Source organism: Eptesicus fuscus, chromosome 21 (genome assembly GCF_027574615.1).
Source record: "Eptesicus fuscus isolate TK198812 chromosome 21, DD_ASM_mEF_20220401, whole genome shotgun sequence".
Lineage (NCBI taxonomy): Eukaryota > Metazoa > Chordata > Mammalia > Chiroptera > Vespertilionidae > Eptesicus > Eptesicus fuscus.
The window spans coordinates 12,454,662-12,478,361 of NC_072493.1; the positions used below are offsets into that span (position 1 = coordinate 12,454,662).

Sequence of the window (23,700 nt, forward strand, 5' to 3'; positions counted from 1 at the left end):
CGTAGGCCTCAATGAGTGCCCACCAATAAATATACAAGTGTATGGGGCAGTACACAAGCCCCAAACAACCAAGTACACCAGGAAACAAGGAACAAGAACCAGTATAAGAACTTCAGATAATGGAATCATTGAGTATGGATTTTAAGACAACCATGCTGACTCTGTTTAATGAAACACACTTGAAATATCTGCAGGCAATAGAAAACTATAAAGATCCACCTAACAGATTTGCAAAAGAAGCAAATGGAACTTCCAGAAACGAAAAATATCATAACTGAAACTTTTAAATGCAGTGGAAGATTAGACTTAGCTAAAGAGACAATTTGTAAACTGGCAGGTGGATTAGAAAATAAGCAACAGAAACCAGCATAGAGAGACCACAAGATAGAAAATGTGGAATAAAGGTTAAGGGACATGGAAAAGAGTGGCCTATGATTATTAGGAGAGGAGGAGAGGAGAAAATGGAAAGAGGTTGAGAATTTTCCAGAATTGATAAGAGACACCATTCATAGATCTTAAGAATCCCAAGTAGGATTTTTAAAAGGAGGAGAAAAATAAGTATGTGCTTAAATGTATATAGTGAATTGCAGAACGAGAAAGAGAGAGAGAGAGAGAGAGAGAGAGAGAGAGAGAGAGAGAGAACCAAAAGAAATGTCAATGTAACTTAGACTAATAGCCGACTTATGGCAACAATAGAAGCTGGGAGTGGAAGGGGCTGACAACCCAGAATTCGCTATCCAGTGAAAATATCTTCCATGAATGAGCACAAAACAAACTCATTTTCAGACAAACAAAAACTGAGAGAATGTGTAACCAGGTAACTCTCATTAAAGGATATTGTCAGGCAGAAAGAAAATGACCCCAGATAGAAGATCTGTGAAGCAAGAGGTATAATGAGCCAAAAAAAAAAAAAAAAAAAAAAAGTGGCAAACATGTGGGTAAAGCTAAACACACATTGGCTGTGTAATATAGTAACCGTTAAAAGGTTCTGTGCAGTTACAACAAAACAAGATAGACTTAAAGTACATGACAATAATGTAACAGTTAGGAGGGGTTAAATAGCGTTAAGATGTTTTACGATTTTGTATTAGGGAAGAGGAAGGTAGAGTAATTGACTAATTTTAGATCTTGATAAGTATGCATGTGGCAATACCTAGGGTAACTAGTAACAGGAAAAAGAAAAAGAAACAAAGTGTGTAACTTCCAATTAGTAGATGATAAAAAGGATAATAATAAAAATAATCAATCCAAAAGAGAAACACCAAAAATATAGAAAAAATCGAAAGCATAAATAGGATTGTGGATTCAAGATCTGTGTGTGTGTGTGTGTGTGTGTGTGTGTGTGTGTGTGTGTGTGATGAAGGTGGGTCTTGTTCCTGGCTCCACATGGCTTTAGAAAGTCATCTTCCATTCCCAGAGCACCCCTATGTCTCCTGACACAGCCCCCAGCACTACTTGTCTTCTGCATGTGTCTGAGCACTACCAGGCTTCACATCCCACCCTTTCTGATGATCCCGCACCCCATCAATGTAAGGCTCACTGAGGTAAAAGATAGCACATGGCATCAACTGTGATCACGTGTTGATTGCGTCCTGCACGCAGGCACATACTGTGCACACCACAGCAGTACCTCCATTTACTCCTCACAGCTACTCTATGAGTTGGTTTTAAAATCGTCTCAGTTTTACTAATGAGGAAACTGAGGCTTTGAAAAATAAACTAATTTGACCAAGGTTGCCCAACTATGAAGCAACAAACCCAGGTCTGCCTATCTGATTCAGAGGTCCTGCCCTTAAGGATTAAGCTGGCTTTCAATAATTTTTTAAAAATTGCCCACATAATATAAAATTTACCATCTGAGCCAATTTCATGTGTCCAGTTCAGTGGCAATAAAACAATCACATTGTTGTACAATTGCCACCAAAACATCCATCTCCAAAACTATTCTTATCTTACCAAGCTGGAACTCTGTACCCATTACACAACTTCCCTTCCCCCTCCTCCAAGTCCCTGGCAACCACCATTCTACTTTGTCTCTCGGCTTTCAAGGATTCGTACACCCTGGTCCCAAGCTCTATACTCAAGCAACACTCTGTTCTGTCCTCTGAACATGGCCTACATGATCCTAATTCCTTGTCTTTGCTTACACAGAACCCTCCTCCTGAAATGTCCTTCTTCGATCCCCCCACCGCCCCCCAATTCTGGAAGTCTCATCTTAAAGAGATTCTGACTTTATCGATTGTCAGGGACTTGCATCATGCTCAAGTGTGCTCATGCGTCACCCGCCCTGTTAGGCAGCGAGTTCACTGAGAGCCAAGACTATGCCTGGTTCATCCTTCAGGCCCTAGACGTACCATCTCTGGTACATGATGTACATGCTTTCTGAATTCTTTAAATCCAGTTCAAGCAGATGGGCAGAAACTGCACACAGCAGATCCTTTCCCAGGCAGCCCAGCTTGGAGGACAGGGCATGTTCTCCAGGAGCTTGGAGCATTCGTGCACCTGCTGTGTGACTGTCCCAACCCCATGCCCTCCCTGTGTGTGAAGCAACAGAGAAGTTTCTGTGGGCAGGGGCACTCCTGAGTGGACCTCATTTCTCTCGCCGTCAGGGATGAACACCTGAGCCTCCGGCCTCCAGCTGGGAGTGCAGTATGCATCTCTGTGCCACCATTGCCTGTTTCCTTTCCAGAATTCACAGGAAAACTATAAACTGCAGCTGGCGAACCTCCCGTCTTCCTGCCAAGACTCAGATGCAGGCTAAACAACTCGAAGCGATCCATATAGATTGGTACAGCCAGGTGCTAAGATTTGACGGAATGAGGAAGGATTAGACCTGTCCGTGCCCAGGAGGAGCTTACAGTCTAGGTGTGGAGATAAGACACATAGGAAAGCTATGCACAGGGGAACGGGATGCGGCCTAATTACAGGCCATGGAGGAAGAGGTTTTGCAAGACTGAGCCTCAGAGACAGGCTTAGTACATGTGAGGACAGCCTGGCCTGAAGATGCCAGGGCAGGAGCAGGCCCATCTAGCTGAGAGAAACTGGGACCCACGTTGCTTCTCGGGGGACCAAGTACAGGGGCACTTATGCATGCAAAGCTGGGAAAAGGGGAAGGGTACACATCAGATAAAGGGCATGGGTGTCCCAGAGGCAACAGCCTGGCTGGGTGGACAGAAGGTTGAAGAAAGGGCTGGGGAAAGAGGCTGAGGTTGGAAATGGGCCAGGCTGAGAACACCAGGCTGAGGAACTTGGGCCTCATGGGGACAGTGAGCATCTTGGAGGGCCTGCTTTGTACATCAGAACTCCTCTACCTTCTTTCCTCCACAGACTCAGTGCTGTGAGCTGACCCCTGAATCCCATAGGGTCACGCACTCCTTTTCTGGACCCAACAAAAGACAGAAGAAAAAAGAAAGCCTAGAGATCTCTTTGAAAAAGGCAAAACCAACATTTCCCAAATCTAGCTCTTTGACTTGCACCCAAGACCTTAAATATACCCTTTGAAACCCTTCATCCATTGAAGTTGCTTTTCTTTGACCATAAAAGAATACGCGGCAGCAGTTTGTCTCGGCAGAAAAATTCCACGTGCAACTTGTAGCATTGACAGAATGGGAACCACTGGCCTGGGAGCAGGAGGTCTGAGCCTGGGTCCTTTCTGGACCCAGGGGTGAAGACATTCTGTGATGAGCCAGTTGGGTGATTTGGGCAAGTCACTGAATTTTATGAAACTTCAGTTTGCTCACTCCTGATATGAAGACAACAACCCCTGCCCTCACTCAGGAAGATAGCCTACTTGCCACACACATGGGTTTCTGCAAGTGCCAATAGAATGTCAGGCTAATTGAGTTTCCAGTTGGTTTTTAGAATCCTAAGAGTCTGATTAGTTCTCCCAGTGAAGAATGCCAGACCCTTTGAGTGTCAGAAGACGGATGTCTGGGAAGACAAATTGTCACTAGAACTAAATAGCCATCAAGATTCAAATGGCCTTGCCCAGCCGGTGTGGCTCAGTGGTTGAGTGTCAACTCATGAACCAGGAGGTCATGGTTTGATTCCTGGTCAGGACACATGCCTGAGTGGGCTTGATCCCTAGTGTGCAGGAGGCAGCCTATCAATGATTCTCTCTCATCATTGATGTTTCTATCTCTCCCTTCCTCTCCCTTCCTCTCTCTGAAATCAATAACAAAAAGTATATTTTTAAAAAGAGTGAAATGGCCTCAAAGGTATGCTGTCTGGTCTTGTCTCCATGATTAATGCCAGATGGTGCTCCAGGGCATCCTCTGTCCCCACCAAGTGGTTAAGTATGCAGCAGGAGGTCAGAGGCTGAATAGCTTAAGAGACATCAGTTACTGGAACAGGATGGTGGCTTCATGAAGGGGTGGAGATGGAGGTGTGGTGGGGAGAAAACAATACTAAACCAGATTGCCCCACCCTGTATTTACTTTACTATACTTTTTTTTTTAGTCCTCACTCGAGGATATGTTTTCTTTTTTTTTTTCTTTCTCTTCTTTTAAATATATATTTTATTGATTTTTTACAGAGAGGAAGAGAGAGGGATAGAGAGTTAGAAACATCGATGAGAGAGAAACATCGATCAGCTGCCTCTTGCACAACCCCCACTGGGGATGTGCCCGCAACCAAGGTACATGCCCTTGACCGGAATCGAACCTGGGACCCCTGAGTCCACAGGCCGACGCTCTATCCACTGAGCCAAACCGGTTTCGGCAAGGATATGTTTTCATTGCTTTTAGAGAGAAAGGAAAGAAGAGAGAAACATTGATCAGTTGCCTCCTATATACATCCCAACCAGAAATCAAACACAACCTTTTGGTGTATGGGTCAATGTTCCAACCAATTGAGCCACCCAGCAGGGCCTATACTATATTTTTTAGCATTATTTTAGAGTATACTCTTCCTACTGATAAAAAAAGTTTGTGGTAAAACAGTATGCATGTTGTGCCAGCAGCAGCCTCATATACCTCCTGTTTACTGCATCTCATGATCGCATCATTTTCTCTTGTAATTGATTTAATCTCAGGTTGTTTTATACAGTAACATGCTATACAGGCTTGTAGCCTAGGAGCAATAGGCTATACCATATAGCCTAGGTGTATAGTAGGCTACACCATTTAGGTTTGTATAAATACACTCTATGATGTTCACACGACAAAACTGTCTAATGACTCATTTCTCAGAACATATCCCTATTGTTAAGTTGTGCATAACTATATATATATATTGTTTTTAACAAGCAAATACAACTTTTAGTCTCCTCCTTGATATTTCAACATAATTGTTACCTCGTGCCATTTCACCACAGACATTGTTGTCACTAAGTTCTAAGAGGGAGTATAACCAATTTTAATATATAGAGTGTCCCCCCCAAAATGTGTACACACACTTTGAATAATTATAAAGGCAGTGTTTATTAAAATACATTACATTATCAAAATTGAGCTATCAGCTGTTAAAGTGTGTATACATTTTTGGGGGAGACCCTGTATACTTGAAATACAAGCCTTTTTGTTGGATATATAGTTTGCAAATACTTATACATTATGTATATAATATTAATATAAACAAGTCAACTTAAATCTTTTCATGGGTTTACCTGCCATCCCTATATTTTCTTTGGAGACGTGTCTCTTCAAATCCTTTGCCCATTTTTTTTAAATATATTTTATTGATTTTTTACAGAGAGGAAGAGAAAGGGATAGAGAGTTAGAAACATCGATCAGCTGCCTCCTGCACACCCCCCACTGAGGACGTGCCCGCAACCAAGGCACACGCCCTTGACCGGAATCGAACCTGGGACCCCTGAGTCCGCAGGCCGACGCTCCATCCACCGAGCCAAGCCGGCCTCGGCCCTTTGCCCATTTTTTAAGTTGAGCTGGTCTATCACAGGGCCCGCTAGTGATCACACCCAGAGCCTGGAGTCCACCCAACTGTGGAGCACGTGGACCACTGTCATTCCTGCCGTGACTGTGGAATGTGCAGCGACTTAGCCCGGGATTACTCCCAACACTGCTGCGGAACTGGATAAGGCGGAGGTGAGATGCTGAGCCACGCTTGTCTCCTGAAGGAACTGAACCACCAGGGCTTACCCTTCAGGTCGGAGCTGTCAGACAAGACCGTCATTACATAACCTATGGTGAGTCGTGAAATTCCAGAGCCCGGACGCCAATGCCATGTGCAAGGTGCTTATCCAGCAATTGGCTGAACCCAGATTCCAATATTTACTACACTGACCTGATTGAAGTCTCTATGGTGCTGTGGTCAAACTGTCATTCTGGCTGAGGCACCCAGAGGCTGGTGAAAATTGCTAAACCAAATTCACAGTTTTCTTTCTTCTAGAAGCCAAGCCAGCAATCCTTCATGTCAGCAGGATTGGACTTTCTGAGGGCCAAACACTCAACTCTATATGAAAGAGTTAATTTTTATTGCACTCAAGCACCACAAGGGCCTTCAGTGGTGATGGTTCCTATACATTTGTGTAAACCAAAGTACAGACTTGGCTAAGAATGCAATTCTCCACCCGCTCGTCAGTCCTGCCAACATCTCCGATCCGCCCTCAACCACTATGGATTTTCCTGCTTGATTCAAAAATTCAACCACAAAGTGAACATACGTATTGGGGTTACTATTTATAGGACTAAAGCAAAAACTGTTTCCTCTACTCACAACACTTCTGACACCAAATGTATGGGGTTTTTCCCTCACATTAAGCAATTCTGACACTAACTACCTGGAGTTAGCCCAGACCCCAAAGGTTAAGGGCTCAGTCCCACAAGATTGCCTCCCTTCAGACACCAATCGCAAGTAGTGGGTCCCCCACATTACCCACACTTCTGTCTGACTTGGCTACAAACTGGGGTTCCCAAGACCTCTCTCTTCAGGTTCCATAATTTTCTACATGGCTCACAGAACTCAGGGAAACAACTTACTTAGTATTAGCAGTTAATTATAAAGGCTACAAGTCAGGAACAGCCACATGGAAGAGACACATATAGCAAGGTATGGGAAAGGGACACAGAGATTCCATGCACCACCCTCCCAGCACCTCAGTGTGTTCACCAGCCGGAAGTTCTCTAAATCTTTCACTTAGGGTTTTATGGAAGTTCCTTTGCATTGATCAAATCATTGCCATTGGTGGTAAACTCAATGTCCAGCCCTGCTCCCCTCCCTGGAGGTGGGGTGGGAGGGAATGAAAGTTCCAACCACCTAAGCACACAGGGATGGTTCCTCTATCCTCCAAAAGTCATCTCATTAGCATAAACTCAGGAATGATAGCAAGAGGCTTATACGAATAACCAAAAATGCTCCTCTCACCTTTATCACTCAGGAAAATACAAGAGTGTTAGAAGCTTGGTGCCAGGAACTGGGGACAAAGACCAGTTTCTTATTATATCACAACACCACAATGACAAAGGAATTAGTCACCGGATGGACAAGTGTCGTGAGCATTCCTTTAAATCACCCACTCTCATGGGCAGCAACAAAATAGTGTGGTTTGCAGAAAACTGCTACAGGTAGATTTTCAGGGATGCCTTGAGAAGCAAGGTGCCTGTTCTAATGAGAGCTGTCCTCTTCTTTGGGTTCTTCTATGGCTTCATTTCCTCAGGAAGTTCACCTTGACTTTGAGAAGGGCCAGGCTGCAGTGAGTGGGCGAGGGTGTGTGTGTCGCAAAGAGTCTAAGCTTCCTCTCTAGGCCATTACAAATGCCCTGCTGACCTCTGTGGACACCACAGACCTTGTTCTGCTGTCTGGCTCTGGCCAGCATCTACGTTCTCCTCTTGACCCAGTGTCTCTGTAGGCTCAGAACATGGGAGCACCCCCCATACTCCCAGATTGAGCTTGGCCCCTCATATGGTGGGGAAGGCCTGCTTTCTAGATTTCTCACTCAGGACACCGATCACAACTCACCACGTAGCCAGCTAACCCAGAAAATCCTCCTGATGAATTTAAATTGAAATCATGTGCCCAGAACAGCCACCCCGACAAAACTGAGTGACCTCTCTTCTGACCAAGTGCCTACACAAGGCTCACATTGGCACAGCACACGTTTCCCCAAAGCACTTGTGTTTTAACTGAACGTGGTCTTTCCAGGAGAGTTCTCTTCCCCACTAGCAAAGGGAAAAACGAGGGCATGAACAAGCTGGGTACTACAGCCAATGGCAGAGTCAGATGGAGAAGGACACGGGCTTCTGAGATCTAAGACACATTTTAGTGCTCACACACACCTGGTGTTTAACGTGTGCCACTCACAGATGTACATCTAAGCAGCATGGGGTAGGGGCATCAGGGCCCTGACCCTAATACCAACCACCTCCCTATCGGAAACTCAAGCCCCTCTTCAAATATTTATTGGGTATCTACTATGTGCTGGCACTGAGGACTCCATGGTAAACAAGATGGACTAGGCCCTGCCCGCACATTTTCATAGCTGCAGCACTGTGACGTTAGCCATGAGAGGTCATGAAGCAAGAACAGGGCTGGCCAGGTTGGGTACCAAAAGCAGCCCAGATAGAACCCCAGAAAGCAGCTGACATCTCAGTCAAAAGCAAACAGGTAGGTAGGTAGGTCGACAGGTGTGTGTGTGTGTGTGTGTGTGTGTGTGTGTGTGTGTGTGTGTGTGTCTTAGCTGGGTTCAGTGAAAGGCGATGTCTAATGGAGCACCATGAGGATCTGAAGAAAGTCAGAGGCTACATACAGCAGGGTCTCTCCTGGAGGCTTGAGGCACTGCTCTTGGTCTGAGCAGGGCAACTCGTGCACCAGCCTGGGTCTAGAGGTCAAGCAGTGTGGGCTGGGGAAAAAGGCTGGTTTTGTGGGGAAATAAAGAGTAGTGAACAAGTGAGCAGAGAGGTTCAGAAGGTGGGCCTGAGGGATGGAAGGAGAGGAGCAGCCCAACTTGGCATAAAGGTGACAATAAAGGATAGGGCAACAGTGTCACAGCATAAGGGGCATCCTCAAGTCAAGACTGTAGACCCACGGCTGCATCTCCCATGCGTCCCCAGTTGAGAGGCATGAGAGCGAGAGACCCTCTGTTGCTGTAGCTGCCTACAGTCTCTGCTTTTCACTCGCCACTTCCCTCCAAGCCACCTTTCCCAGGCTTTGGCCTCCTTGCCTGTGTCATCTGTGTCCAGTCTGATCTCTGATATGGACTTCATATCAGAGTTGGATTTCCTTGGCCCGACTCCTGGGTAGCTGCATGTCCAGCTGCCCTCCCTGTCCTCTGGTTATTTTGGCTCCTACATGACCCAACTCTGCCCCCACTCTATACTCACCTGCCAAAGTATCAGGTTAGCTAGTTGTATCCCACAGGGCTTTCCCTGACCCCACTTGACAGAGGATGGTTCAGACAGAACAGGGATGTGGCAAAGTGCAGGGAATTTTGGTAAGCAACCAGGGGCGACTGAGGAGCTGGAGGGGGAGGGGACCAAGGATGCCTGGGCAGCATGAGCTGGAGGCAGGTTTAGTTCAAGATTTGAAGAGGCAGTCATGACTAAAGCTGGGAAGTCTCCTGGAGATCCCAGAGCTGAACTGAGAGGTGTTGAGGGCTGCTAAGCAGGGTCTGAGGCCAGGAATCTGAGAGACTGCAGGGAACTCAGTAAGTGGCTGGGGACAATTATCAAACTGGGCATCTTTCTCACCCAGGCTCACTTGTTCTTGTCCGGCAGCATCTCAGAGATATTGCTGGCCCCTGAAGGGCCAGGGCACAGCAAGCCAGACAGATGGAACTGGCCAACCAAAGGGAAAGCCACAGTGACCAAGATGGCTCCTCTCTGGGGGGAGGCAGGCAGCCTGCTGGGTGCTCTGAAGAGAATGCTAGCTCACTCACTTTGCCACCCAAGCTAGGTTCTCCCCAGGCCATGGCACTCTGTGGCTATGGCACTTCAGGAAGTGTTTGTTTGTTTGTTTTTTGTTTGTTTGTTTTAGCTCCTGCAGCCACAGACAGTTAGTAAATCTTGTCCTGAGGAATTTCAGATTAACTGCTCCCATCAGTTCATCATCCAAAATCTGGAGCAGAGTTGGGATGAGACGTAAGACATGAGACATATAACAATTCAAAATCCCAGGATTCTCAAACATCAAAGAGTGAATTCAGTTTCAGAAACATATAATCATCTTCCAAGAAGGATGTGGCTTCAAGGCTCCTAATAAATGAGAATGATACTGAGATGCCAACACCCACCAGTCCAATGACCACAGGCACCTGCAACTACCTGGTCCATGCTGACCAGCGAGAAGCCCAGCACTGAGCCAGGTTCTGCCACAATTTTTGCTGTGGGATCGTGGGCAGATCACTTCTCTCCTGGCCTCAGATTCTTGATCTGCAAAACACTCCCTGCTCTGTGTCAGGCTGCATAGGGGAGCTTCACCTTCTGAGTATGGCTCACGGCTCACTCTGGCTGGGCTGAGCTCTGGATAAAGACTTGTTTGGGCCATTCATTTTCCACTGTTAGAGAAATGGAATTTCCTTGGAACCTCTGTGGCTCGTGGATGGCTCAGCCAGCACAGCACTCAGGGGCCCTGCCTCTGAAAGTAGGCAATTCTCTCCATGTGGCCCTGAGCGACCAAGGACAGCTGAAAGGAGAACAGAGAAAGGAGAACCAGACCAGAGGCGTGCGTGCCCTCAGAGACATTCAGCTTCCTCCCCTAGGGCACAGGGCTCGGCACCAGATTCACTGCTATTCTTGAGGACAAGGTGGTTTGAGCCAACAGCTTCTGCAACTTCTCCACTCTGTGGCCTTGGCCAAGTGACTGTCCTGCTCTGTGCCTCAGTTTCCCCACCTGTCAAGTGAGTATACACATTGGTACAACCTTTGGGAAGCCATGTGGCATTCACTAGTAAAGTTTAAGATGCATACACCCTCTTCTGCACATGCTCACAAGTATGAGATTATTACAGTAATATTGTGGGAAATATAAAAAAATTGGGAACAATCTTAATGTTTATCAGGAGAATGGATATGGTAGTATATTCATGTAGTGGAATATTATAGGCAACTAGAGGCCTGATGCACGAAATTCATGCAAGGGGCTTGGCCCTCGAAGCCCTGGCTTTGCCTGGAAGGTCGTCCAGATGGTCGTTCTGCTGTTCAGCCATTCAGTCGATTTGCATATTATGCTTTTATTATTACAGATGAAGACAAATGAATTAGAGCTACACGTGTCAACATGAAAGACTCTAGAATGTAACATGGAGCAGCCCTGTGGGCACACAGCCTTCATGAGGCACAGATCTATGTCCCCCAAGTTGGCTGAGTCCTAGAGCAAGGAAAGGGATGGCCTCCTGGGTGAATGTGAGTCATATACAAGACTCACCTGCTTCCAATCCACCACGGGTCTAATGCCCAAATTTCCATTATTAGAAATGTACTCCTCTGGGTCAGGGCTATGTGCTGTGTTGGAGATCAAAGAGACCCAACGGTTTCCACTTCTACAGTTCTCTGCTGGGCAACTACTGGGCACATACCCAACCCCTTCTCACTAAAAAGATCATGGAAGGAAACCAAGGTAGGGTCAAGGACAAAACCTGGGGTACACAAGTATTTAAGAATTGGTCAGAGAGAGAGGTGAGAGGAAGCAGCTGAAAAGCATGAAGAAATGCCAACGGAATTACAAGAGTTTTAAGGAGTTATAGAAACTGATCATATATCACACAGATAGGTCAGTTCAGGTGAAAAGATTCATTTAATAATCTGACAATCAAAAATTCATTGGTGACCTTAGCAAGGGCAGTCTTTATAGAATGATAGGGGTAGAATCTAGATTTGGTGGGAAGTAAGAGAAGCTGAGGAAATGGAGACACAAAATATGGTCTAACTTTAAGAAGTTTGCTTATAAAGGGCAGGGTGGGAGCTGCCTGGGAAGAGAAAGTAAAGGTAAGGTTTTCTAGAACGGGAAAGAATTGTACTTACAGGGTGAAGAAAAGGAACCAGACACAAGGGAAGGATGAGAGAATCTAAGAAAGAGGGTAATCTATTGAACTGGATTCTCGAAGAGGCAAGAGAGGGTGGGAGGGAGAGTCTAAGAGGGAGGCTAGTCTTGGAAATGCCATGTAGATCTTCTTAGAAGCAAGGAAGAGAGGAGCTGAAAACCTGATATGTTTCACTCTCCTAGGGCTGCAGAAGTTAGATATAGACAGTGGTAGGTGGACAATTTGAGAAGAGTTGGACAAGCAGGGAACAGCTAGGATGGGGAATGAGATTAGTGTCTGGCCAGGTCTGGATAAAAGGACTGGCAAACTGCTGGCTGAATTGGAAACCACATCTCCATGGTGGTACTAATTTTCTTTTTGTCACAGTAAAGCTTGACAGCTCTGAAGTCCTGCAGAGAAGATGGAAGGCTGGATTATTCCAGGCTAGGGTAGACAGAGAAGGTACAGCTGGATACGGGGCTTGAGGCCACCAGACTGCTGGTTAGCCAACAGCTGGGGTTAGCAGACAAAGGAGTCTTTTCCAGCCCTAGCCAGTTTGGCTCAGTGGATAGAACATTGGCCTGCGGACTGAAGGGTCCAGGTTTGATTCCGGCCAAGAGCACATGCCCGGGTTGAGGGCTCAATCCCCAGTAGGGGGCGTGCAGGAGGTAGCCGATCAATGATTCTCATCATTGATGTCTCTATCTCTCTCTCCCTCTTTCTTCCTCTCTGAAATCAATAAAGAAATATATATATATATTTTAAAAAGAGTCTTTTCCACTTTCCTTTTTTTATAAGGGATAATATTCTGTTGTAACTTAAAATGTATTAAATAAAAAAGCCATTTGAATGACTGGAGTGGGCGTTTTCAACACTGAAGTAGCAACCTGCACCCAAACTTGCTTCTGGGTCATTGACCAAGGTCAAGTGCTTTATGTGGGCACATGACCTTATCAGGTATGTCTCTCAGCCTCATTTTCACCCCACAAACTCAGACGTAACAATGGGATAAGATTCTCATCTTTTCTTCCCATCCCCGTGCAAGTGACTGGTGCCAAAGGTACATAAAAAGAAAAGTTTTTAAGTTTCTAAATGTGGTACTTTGGTCAACCAAATTAACTATTATTGAAAAAATGACTAGGTTGAAAACGATTAAGCCTAGTCATTGCTTTTTGAATAGGAACCATACTGCCCAACATTGCAGTAATATTATAGCCCTCTTAACCATCTTGAAGTAACTTAGTTAGCTTTTCAGAATTTAGAGATGAAGTCTACTTTTCTGTGCTTTATCATTTTAAACTCATTTTCTGACAATTATTCCTGCTCTGCACTGTTTATACTCATAAGAAGTCAGAATTACCTAAATAGCCAATGATAGGATTTGTTTATAGTTCTCTTTTTTCTTATTAGAAAAACAATGCATGTCCATGACAGAAAAATTAAAAATGCAGACAGGTAAAAAGAGAACTGAGGGATGTGTGTACTCTTTCCTAGAGACACCACTGCTAGTTAACACCCAGGGGCATGTCCTCCCTCTCCTTCTCTAAGCTGCATACAGTGGGTTCACACCATACTTACTTTTTGCAACCACTTATAATTGCCTTCAGGCTCAATCCCCTATCTACCTCACACACATCTGCTGGCCCTATGCCCTAGGGAAGGAGTTTTGGAAGCAAGAGTTGAGGGTGCTGTGAGGCTAACCTAAGAAGGAGGAGAACAACATCGTGTGCTCCCCTTGGAATGGCCACATCTGCTTCAGGGACTGCAATGCCGTGACTGAATAATCATAACAGCCACCCCCAGACATCTGTGAATAATCTGGAGCCTTATAATTTGTGCTTTTAGAGAGCTCCACAAAGCCATGTTGGATCCCCCTTGAGTAACTCACTGCTGAGTGGAGCCAGTAAACTTGAAGAAAACATACACACACACACACACACACACACACACACACACACACACAACTTGAACTTGAGTCATAACAAAGAACAAAGTTCAAAAGATTAAACAAGCTAAAAATGCCAACAACGATTCTGAATGAATGCTATCCTGAAATAACAAGGCATGTGGGCCCTTTTCCTCCTGGAGCATCCCAGTGTGCCCCTACTTGGCCCACTCAGGAACAAGGGATGTGCTCCAGGCCCCCAGAGGTGCTGCCTTCCTCTGCCCACAGTCAAGCCCTATGATCCCTGCAGTTTCAGTCTTCAGTATAGGGAGACAGAAAGTGGGAGTTTCTTTCATGCCCCGAGAACACAGCATTGAGCTGCATTCTCCATGCTGTCTCCAAGAAATTGATGAGTAAACTGGCCTCAGGGAGCCACAAGGTATATGGAGAGAAGAGGAGCCCAAGGAGACCAGGATTTTCATCCAGACCTTGAAAAGTTACCTAATTTATCTGATTCTCCAACTACTTGCCTATGAAATAGGGATCTTTGTAGGGTTATGGCGATTAAACTGAGACTATGCAGGTAAAACATCTGGCATCTTATCTTGCATATAGGTGGTACCCAGAGAGTATTAATTACCTCCCAGCCCAGTGATCCCATCATTCCTTTTCAGACTTGTCATGGCCTGAGCAAGAGCATCCTGTAGATTGCGGTAAACTTTTACAAAATGTGCCTATATGCTTAGCATCCTAGAACACTGACTTCACCTAAAGATTTTAAAAAATATTATTTTAATATTTAAAGACATATCTTATGGAGAATACAAAATTTACATTAACTTCAAAGAAAAATATGAGTCTTTTGCTCATGACTCAAACTTCCCAGGAATCCTATATCCCAGCTGGAAGATGCTAAGATGCCCAAGGACATGACCTCAGGTCCAATTCACACAGATCTCCACCTTTTCCTATAGTGAGTCATGAACCAGAAGTGACATGGTCCCTTCCTAGCAAATCAGGGTGGAAGAACACTGGTCCAGGATAAGCCAGCCAACTACACAGTGAGCACGAGGGCTATCTCCAAGCCTTGCTTGCATGTTCTGCCTTTCTGACTTGTAAGTCATCTTGTGGCAGACTCTTCCAAAATTATCTCACCTTCAATTCTCAGGAAAACACACTCCTATTTCTGGGAAATTTGCTCTATGTAAAATCTGGGATGTTTAGCCAGGTCAAAGTTGTTTTCCTTACTCTCCATTGTAGCCTCCTGCCACGTCTGGGGTCACCTTCCAAAGTCAGATTCTGAGATGCGAACTAGAGATGACCCCATCCATTCACCTCTGCTGCCTGGGCCTTGCTGGACTCAGATCTGTGGGCTCCTCTTAGCACAGGTCGACCTGGCCTGAGAACCAGATCTCCCATGTTCATTTTTTCATAAGAAAAATGAATCAATCACCATATTAGCTAATTTCAGTATTTGATATATAACAGAAAAATGGTAGCGGTGATCATCTCTGAATGGTGGGAATATAAGTGGTTTATATTTCCCTCTTTTGCGTACCTGTATTTTCTCATTTTCAACAACGAGCATGTATTATTTGTGTATAGACAATGAAAAAATGTAAGTGCTAACATTTCTCTCATTTAGCTTTTTCCTGATGATTTTACATTTTGAATTCAAGCTCAATATTCAAAGCAGAAGGTTACAGAATGTGTATCATAGGATAAAAGACTAGAAATCCAATAGCCCCTTTATCCAGCTGAACCAAATTTCAGTTTAGACTTAGGTTTACAAGATCAAATGAAATTGCTTTTGAGGTACAGTTATTTATCCAATGTATTTGGCATATGGTTAAGGTTATCTTCTTATGAATCAAAATCACAACAAAACTAAGAAACTGCTGGTGAGTCAATAGGAAACAAAATTCAAAGCCATGGCCTTGGGAGATGACATTATTCTCCAAAACACCTTAGAAACTTGAGTAGATGACATCAGATATGAAACTGTACTCATAATTCATTCAATAAATATTTGCATATCGCCACTCTAGCCCCCATTGTAGGCATTGGGGATACAGGAGCAAACAAAACTAGCAAAAATCCCTGTCCTCATGAATCCTGTATTCCAGTCAGAATACAAAGAAGACAGAAGATTCCAATGCAGCAATCCAATCCTTAGCATAGTATTAATCATGTTGCTGCTGTTTTGACTGTATTCCTGCCACTTTTCTTAGAGAACTTTCTAATAATGCCCTTCTAAAACTAGTGATTGGGTCGACTATTTCTTTTTCCCCCCCTTTATTGATTAAGGTATTACATATGTGTCCTTGTTGCCCCATTGCCCCCCCCCCTACTCATGCCTTCACCCCCCTGGTGTCTGTGTCCATTGGTTAGGCTTATATGCATGCATAAAAGTCCTTTGGTTGATCTCTCCCCCTGGGTTGACTATTTCCTGACATAACCCTGCCAGAAGTGGGACAGAATGGATGGCAGTACTTGTAGAAGTGGAGAGCTACCTAGCCATGACTTTCTTGCAGCAATGATCCTAAGGACTTTGTTGATACAAAATGATCCAGATGTTCCCATAGGAAGAAGCTGAAGTGCCCCCAATCATTAAGAGAACTGAGGTGGAAGATGGGGAGACCAGGAACTGTCATGGTAGGCAATGGGATACACAGAAATAGGAATAGGACTGACTTAAGGAGACACAGATTTTAGCTCCATGTGAGGGAAAACATTTCAACAGCCAGAGCTGCCCCACAATGGAATGGGCTGAGGGAAAGGCAGTTTTCAGGCTCTAGGGGGTGGATGATCAGCCCAGCTCTGCCACTTACTGGTTATGTGACGTTGGGCTAGTCCCATAACCACTATGGGCCTCAGTTCCCCTGCCTGTAAAATGGGAATTATAATGGTACCTTATATATGGTACTTTTATAAATGGTATCTTATAAATGGGATTGTGGTGATAGTTAAATAAGAGAAAGCATGTAAAGTGTCAGGGTACTTAAAGCGCCTGACCTAGAGTAACTTAGACACTGAAAAGCTATCTAGATCAGATGATAAAGTTTAAGAACTTATCTTTTATGCTGTTTTTATAGTGGATTTGTTTTGACTTGATATCAAAACAATATTATATACAGTCATATTTGGCAAGAGGATTAAAATTGGTAGTTGATATTTTAACATCACAAACAGCTATGGCTATGGCAGGGATAGAAGCTACAGTTCCCTATGAGGAACCCTCTGAATGATGCTACCACATTTCTGATATGACTATGGTCCAGGCCCAATACATTATCCCTGGTTGATTTGGACACATCATAATCTTGGTCCTCCCTGGAGGTGCACCAGGGTACTGGGATCAGGCCAGCACCAGTGTTCAGTGTATACCTGAATCACGGAATCGCTAAGGCAGGAGCACCATTATCCTACACACATACCTAGAAGGGCTATTTTGGAGGTAACCTGGGGTTTAAAATAGAATGTCCCCAGAGAAGCTGTGCTTAATGCCACAAACTCCCAAGGGCTCATTACTGACCAGGGCAGCAGTGCCAGTCTCAGCCCCACTCTGGGATACCCAGGGCTGATAGACTCAGATGGCAGCGAGTGACAGAACTCTGGAGGCACAGGCCGGGCTGGAGAGCCAAGCCATAGTTCAGTGGGACAAGGGCAGCCCAAGATGGAATCCCAACCTACTCATAATCCCTCTTGTGGTTCCAGGTGTGGGGGGGCCTATCCAGACAGGTTTCCTCTTCCACCCCAGTGAGGACATCGCAGGAACAGCTGCACAGCCCCAGGTGAACTGCTTTACAGCCCAGCCCCACCTCCTGGCCCTGGCTGTTGGTAATGGCCCAAGGGGAGGAGGGGCAAGCAGCCAATCCATTTATGTGTGCCCAGCTGGCCTTCTGGCAGCTGCCATCCCCACATCAAATGCCTTAGGGTCAGAGGTCAGGCTTTAACTGTGGAGCCATTGTCCAGCACACAAGTTCCTACCATCACACCCTCATGCCGGCCAGCTTTCCCAGGCATGCCTAGACCTGTCTGAACTCTTAGCAGGCACAGAACTCAGGCTTATTTCCCCCTACTCTCCTTACACCCACTACTTAGAAATCAAAATCCCAAACAATCATATCTTGTATGTGTGTGGTGTTTAGCACTTTTCAATTTACTTTTCATATCCTGCATATATTGGTTAGAATTTTTAGTTGTAAGCAAAAGTAACTAACTTTGGCTGATGTGCACAGCAAAGGACACAAATTAAAAGATAGTGAGTAGCTCACAATATCTCCAGAAAGGTAGAAAATCAGGTTTGGAAGAACACAATCAAGAACAATGCCCCAAACTGCAACTCAGCAGTAGTCTTAGAAGACATCATTGTGACCACTGAGTCTGGCACACCAGCCCTGCCACCTACACCACAGACACCTTCTGAGAGATGCTCTCCATTAAACTGTCACTGGAAACTGAGAATATACCCATCAAAAGCACTAAAAGGGTTGCAAAGCAGACCCTCCTTTTTTGCTGTCACTGGCTTCCAATTCAAAATTGGCGAGGCGTGGCATCGGGGAGAGAGAGAGAGCTTGTTGGACTGGAGGAACCTGAGGCTCAGGCTGATGCCCAGGTCCTAGCTGCAAAGGAATGGTTCCACCTCATGAGACATGGAATTCCTCGAGCACAGGAAGGAGGCTCAGCTACCAGACAACCAAAATGAGTGACAAATGTCCAACTTCATCTCATTTGATTATCGACACCAACATGTGAAGTTGTCAGATTGACTCTTACTGTCCCCATCTTAGACAGCAGGAGTGGGACCAGGGCAGCTTCTCTACCAACATTGAAAAAAAAAAAAAAAAAAAAAACAACAGGGAGAAAAGCAAAGTCTTGTTTTCAGGTTTTAAAAGATCAACTACAGAAATGTGGGATGAGAGGAAGGAGGTTTGGCTGCAGGTCCACATAAAGGTCTTAGAATTTCAGCTGACTTTACGTTTCATATGAGCCCAGCTGAAGAGGCTGCTGATGTGGCCAGTGCAGAGACTTGTGCGTGGGACAGTGTCTTTGTCTCCAGGCCTGCCAGACTTACCTGGAGTCTCATTCTAGTCATCTGTTTGCAGAGATGGGCAGCAAAGGTAGGGAGGTTCTGTAACATCTGGTATGTGGGCTCTGCTACTTCAGAGGGCAGGACTGGGGCCACATGGGAGCCACGAGGACCAGAAGCTAGTTCAATACCTGTAGAGCAGGCCAAAAACAAGACAAGCTTCCATGAGGTGGTGAGGTCCTCACTGCCTGGCTATGCAAGCAGAGGCTAGAAAGCCATCTGTCAGAATTTCGACTAACCTAGATGATGAATGCAGTCCCTTCCAACTCTAAGATGCTATAAACCTCCAATGTGTGAGAAACATTGGGCATGATCTACAAGGTAGGGCAATGGCCCTCCAAGAACCTCCTGAGGACCTACTGAACTAACCAATGACAAAGAAGAAAACAAAAAATGTGCATTCTTAATAGACATAAATTATAAATAAAAGGAAGGATCATGTTATACTTTGCATTAGCCAAAACTGAAAGTAATATCCAATGCTGGAGAGGCTCTGATGAAGTGGGGACATTAATGCTGGCAACTGGGCAAAATGGGTACTGCCCTTTTTGAAATCAATGTGGCAGATGGTATAAAAACACCAAAACCATGTTTAACCCTTCAACTCAATAACTGTTCATTTGGGAATTTACCTTAAAGAATAATTTGTAAAGGGTAATTGCTATAAACTCAGAGTATTCATTACATTATTTTAAGTAATAAACAAAAAGTCTTAAATAGGGGCGAGGTTAAGTATAGTGTGATATTTGATGGAATATTAGGCAACCATTACAGATTGCATTTATAAAGAATCTCTGTTCCTCGAGGGCAAGTCCTGTGTTCCATTTATCACTATAGACCCAGTACTGTCTGGAACATAGAAATGCCTCATTAAATATTCATTGAATAAATGAGTGAATGAGCAACTGAACAAATGAATTCAATCTTAGCAGGGAAAATGCTTATAACATGTGATGTTAGAAAAAATAAAAGCAGAACTCAAGATTATATCTACAATATGATTTCCATAATATGAAAGGTTATATACACACTAGAAGCCCGGTGCACAAAATTCGTGCACGGCGGGGGGTTGTCCCTCAGCCCAGCCTGTACCCTCTCCAATCTGGGACTCCTGGAGGGATGTCTGACTGCCCGTTTAGGACCGATCCTGGTGGGATCGGTCCTAAACGGGCAGTCGGACATCCCTCTCACAATCCAGGGCTGCTGGCTCCCAACTGCTTGCCTGCCTGCCTTCCTGATTGCCCCTAACCGCTTCTGCCTGCCAGCCTGATCACCCCCTAACCACTCCTCTGCCAGCCTGGTCACCCCTAACTGCCCTCTCCTGCAGGGTTGATCACCTCCAACTGCCCTCCCTTGCAAGCCTGGTCCCTCACAACTGCCCTCCCTTGCAGGCCGGGTGCCTCCCAACTGCCCCCTCCTGCTGGCCATCTTGTAGTGGCCATCTTGTGTCCACATGGGGTCAGGATCTTTGACCACATATGGGCAGCTATATTGTGTGTTGCAGTGACGATCAATCTATATATTACTCTTTTATTAGATAGGATGTGTCCTATATGAGGACTGTAATGTGGAAAAATAAAAAATAGATGTTAGGGTCACATACTATGGATTATGTGTTATTCTTATTCATTCAACATGCTTTACTGAGCACCTGCTATGTATAGGTGCTATGCCACATTCAGTGAGTACAGCAGTAAACAAAATAGACAAAATATCTACCCTGATGGAGAGTTTATTCTAGTGGATTACTGGAGGAGTAATAGTGGGAGAGAGACAGACCATAAACAGATAAGAGAATATATAAAATGTCAGATGATAATACTGTAGGGTAGCGAGTGCTAGGAAAGGAAAAGCTGCCATTTAAAATATTTTTAAATTTTTAAAAGTATGTTACTATTTATTTATTTATCTACATTTGTATTTTTTTAATTGACTTGAGAGAGAGAGAAACATTGATCACACCAGGAATCAAACCCACAACCTGGGTATGTGCCCTGACTGGGAATCGAACAAGTGACCTTTCAGTGTATGGGACAAGGCTCCAACAAACTGAACCACACTGGCCAGGGCAAGGCTATCTAGGGAAGGATATCTAGGGAAAGAGCTTCAAAGCAGAGGGAACAGCAAGTGCAAAGCCCTGGGGCCAGAGTGTACTTGAGGCAATCAAGAAACAGCATGGAGGGTCAATGTGCTGAAGCAGAGGGAACCTATGGGATGAGGCAGAGAGGCTACAGGAGTCAGTGTATATGACCCTATAGGCCATCCTAAGGGCTTTAGGTTTTGTTTGCAATGAGACAAAGAAGCCACTGGAGAAATTTGAGCAGAGGTGTGAAATGATCTGACTTACGTTTTAAAAGAATCAACCCTTATATAAGAATATTTATAAAAGTTTGAGATGAAGGGAAGAATTTTAAACATGGACAGATTATCACAACATTCATGAATTGGTTCACAAAATATTTTCTGAACACCCACTGTTCCAAGGGGCTGGAATAGCAGGCTTATTTCAAGATTACAAAGATTTATCAACCATACAAAAATATTTTTAAATAACATTGCCTTTTTTTAAAGATAGAAATTGCTCAGAGCAATTAACTGATTTTATCCCTTTTTTCTTTAGAAATTATGGGAATCATTTTTCTCAATTAACATTTAGATACACATTTCATTTTCTATATCAAGTCCCATAATTGTGAACTAAGCTGCTGTTTGGGAAATCCTAAAGTTGGCTGCTTATTTGACTTGTCTTAAAGATCTCACGCACAACACTTCTGCAGCATCACTCACAATCCAACCTTACTGATAGGAGACCCTTGTGGGAAGTCTGTATGTGCTGGCAAGATTATCTGAAAAACTAATAAAATCCTTGCAATCCTTTTCAAGGATGCAGAAAGGAAAATGGCTGCATTTCAAATTCATGGCATTTCAAAGGCATGAATTAAGCTCTAAGCTCTACATTTGAAAAAAATTAACACAAGCTCTCTAATTTATGTTCTAAACTGAGAAAACAAATCATTGCTAAGAAATGAAATCTGCAAAATTCTCAAACACATTTTCTAGTTGATATGCACATATTTAAATTTACAAACTACACCAAAATATAAATTGTAAGAATCACTACCCTTGAACTTGGTTGATACAACTTCACCATGAAATATGGAATTGTCTTTTGTTTGATTAATTTTATTTCTAGACATCCTGCCTTTTAGGTGTGTATAAAACTGATCACTTTTAGATGATGTTGAGATAATACTTCTGTGAAAATGTATGAGAAAGCTCATTCTCTTTCTCCTTAACCCTCATGACTTGGATAAGAAAACTTCTTAGTTCCCCAACATCTTGATTTCTGTGACACTCATGTCAGAGGGCTCTGTACCATATCCCTACTCCTTGTCATCATCTGTTAACTTCCCACTAACTGTACAGGTTGGCATAGAGCTACTAGGGATCCTTCTCTCCTTCAAAGCAGCCAACTTTCTGGGAGAACCTGTCTTTTAATCCCATGAGCTCTTCTGTCCAAACCAGCCACCCTGATCCTGCCCCTGACCAGAATTCCTCCACCTCTGACCAGCCTCTATATATATATATATATATATATATATATATATATATATATATATATATATATATATATATAAATTGATTTTTTACAGAGAGGGGAGAGGGATAGTTAGAAACATCGATGAGAGAGAAACATCGATCAGCTACCTCCTGCATGCCCCCTACTGGGGATGTACCCGCAACCAAGGTACATGCCTTTGACCGGAATCGAACCTGGGACCCTTCAGTCCGCAGGCTGATGCTCTATCCACTGAGCCAAACCGGTTAGGGCCTCTGACCAGTCTTGACTGCCCTTTTTACTCTTCCCTCCCAACCATCATGTCTATCCTCTCACTCCCCTGAGAACCCTACCCCTCCCATCTGTCCATTCCATCCAGGCTTTACCTCCTTCCTCTTGTGAACCATCACTTCCACTTCCTTGCTTTCTAGTCTCCCTTGTCCAACAAAGTTTGGCCCTGGATCAGTCACACCAGTAGCCTTCTCTATGTCTATTTCAGGTTTGATGAGATGCTGAAAAAAAGCCCATAAGCACCCAGATTATCTTGGGAGAATGCCTTAATATGTGTGCTCCCACAAACCCATGGCCTCCAACTTCAGCAGGCCCTCACCACTGCCCTTTAGTCTCTGTGGCTTGCTATTAGCTTTTCCTCTTTTTTTCCACAGTGGCCATCTTGAATATTTTCCTCTTTCTATAAGCTTCCCACGGACCTACCAACCTACTGACTTAACTGCATCTCCAACTCTGCCTTCCTTTCACTCCTCCCATCTTAGAGGAAACGTGGGCCCTTCTCATGCCTGAGACTCACTCTGAACCCTCTCTCTTCCGACTCTCCTACTGGACCTCTCTGAATCTTTCAATCACTCTCTTTCTTGTAACCTCAACTAACTTTCCCCCACCAGCACTTTTATTTTTATTATTATTTTAAAAATATATTTTATTGACTTTTTACAGAGAGGAAGGGAGAGGAGAGGAATAGAGAGTTAGAAACATCAATGAGAGAGAAACATCAATTCAACTGCCTCCTGCACACTCCCCACTGAGGATGTGCCCGCAACCAAGGTGCATGCCCTTGACTGGAATTGAACCCGGGACCCTTCAGTCAGCAGGTCAACGCTCTATCCACTGGGCCAAACCGGCCAGGGCCCCACCAGCACTTTTAAATGTCCTTTTCTCTCCCAATTTAAAACAAAATTGTCTCTCAACTCTACATCCTTTCTTTCTCCTTCCTCTCCTTCAAAACAACTCCC

At 44.4% G+C, this 23,700-nt stretch overlaps 1 long non-coding RNA gene across 1 annotated transcript in view; it reads right to left on the minus strand.

Moving 5' to 3' along the window:
* The window catches only part of LOC129147719 (uncharacterized), a 65,012-nt gene that overhangs the window by 35,728 nt on the left and 5,584 nt on the right, over positions 1 to 23,700 (minus strand). The window contains exon 2 of the long non-coding RNA XR_008554987.1: positions 18,877 to 19,022. This is a non-coding gene — a long non-coding RNA (uncharacterized LOC129147719). The remainder of the gene's footprint in view (positions 1 to 18,876; positions 19,023 to 23,700) is intronic.